We start from the raw sequence: 1,437 nt of genomic DNA on the forward strand, positions 1-1,437 counted from the left end.
AGAGAGAGAGAGAGAGAGAGAGAGAGAGAGAGAGAGAGGGGGGGGGGGGGGGGGGGGGAAAGAGAGACAGGAAGGGACGAAGCCAGAGAAAAAGGGAGCGAGAGAGGGAGAGAGTTTGAGAACAAGAAAGCGAGAGCGATAGCAGTTACAAACACGCAGGATAGAAGGGCTGTTCATGTAAGCTCTGATAGAACCTGTCATAACACCATTAATCAACCGTGTCACCAGAGAGAGAGAGAGATAGAGAGGGGACAGGAGACAGAAGGCGGACAAGGAGCTAATTCCACACCCTCGATCAGGAGGGAAACACTGTCTGGCCCGGCATACTAAAACCTACTCAATTACACGCCTCATGCCCTCCTTCTGGTAATCCACAGAATGAGACATTAAGAAAGACCGAGTGCTCCAATCAGTTGGTGACATTCAACGTAATTGAACAGAGTAGAGTGGTCAAGGGGTAAAGAGATCGCGCACACACACACACACACACACCATGCTTCAGACTCACAGGACCGGAGTTCTCGGATCCACCGGGTAACAAGGTTCTAGAACCCTGGACCCAGTGGCTCCATAGAACGCGTCCTGCACACAAACAGTAGAACCGCGGGGGGGAAGATTCTGTCTGAAGGGTCTCCCACTGGTTAGGTCTACAGGACAGGAGACACAGACCCCGGGGAACCTTATTCAGACTGAGACCCGCAAGGGGGAAGACATTAAATGTGACACATTGTATATTTGAAAAGAAAACCTCCTTCTACAGAAGTGTACGTGACCAGACTACACGAGCAAGGAGCGATCTAAACCCCTTATAAGGGAACCTGGAACATCGCTCAACCCTGGAACTCGAGGAAATCTACTCATTAGTGAAGCAAATCCACGAAGCTCAGACTTGATCCAGCTGAAACGTTGCACGAAACAAAACACACGCAGGATCCCAGAGGGAGTGCGTACAGGAGGAGGGGTCGATCCGGGGAGGCTCAGGTCAGATCCCTCCAGTACTGAGATCTAGTCTGTCTGCGGGGCCTCGTCTGTGGAGAGTCCAGGCTGGATCACCGGGATCACTGGAGGCTTTAGTCTCCTGACTGTCCGCCAGCGGCACGGGCCTGCTGCCTGCCTCGTCCGCCTCATCTGGACCTGATTGAAACCATGCTACGAAAACGGACACGCTCGCCTTGCTCTTCTGGCTCGACGTGCCGTTTCCTCTCTTCTGTTCTGTCCATCTTTCTTCTCTCCCTCCGCTGTTGTCTCCCTCCGTCTTACTCTCGTTCTGCCAGTCAATACTCTCTCTCCCCCATGTCTCTCTCTCCCCCCATGTCTCTCTCTCTCCCCCATGTCTCTCTCTCTCCCCCCATGTCTCTCTCTCTCCCCCATGTCTCTCTCTCCCCCATGTCTCTCTCTCTCCCCCCCATGTCTCTCTCTCCCCCCATGTCTCTCTCT

The sequence above is a fragment of the Osmerus eperlanus genome, chromosome 23 (genome assembly GCF_963692335.1).
Source record: "Osmerus eperlanus chromosome 23, fOsmEpe2.1, whole genome shotgun sequence".
In the NCBI taxonomy this organism is placed as follows: domain Eukaryota; kingdom Metazoa; phylum Chordata; class Actinopteri; order Osmeriformes; family Osmeridae; genus Osmerus; species Osmerus eperlanus.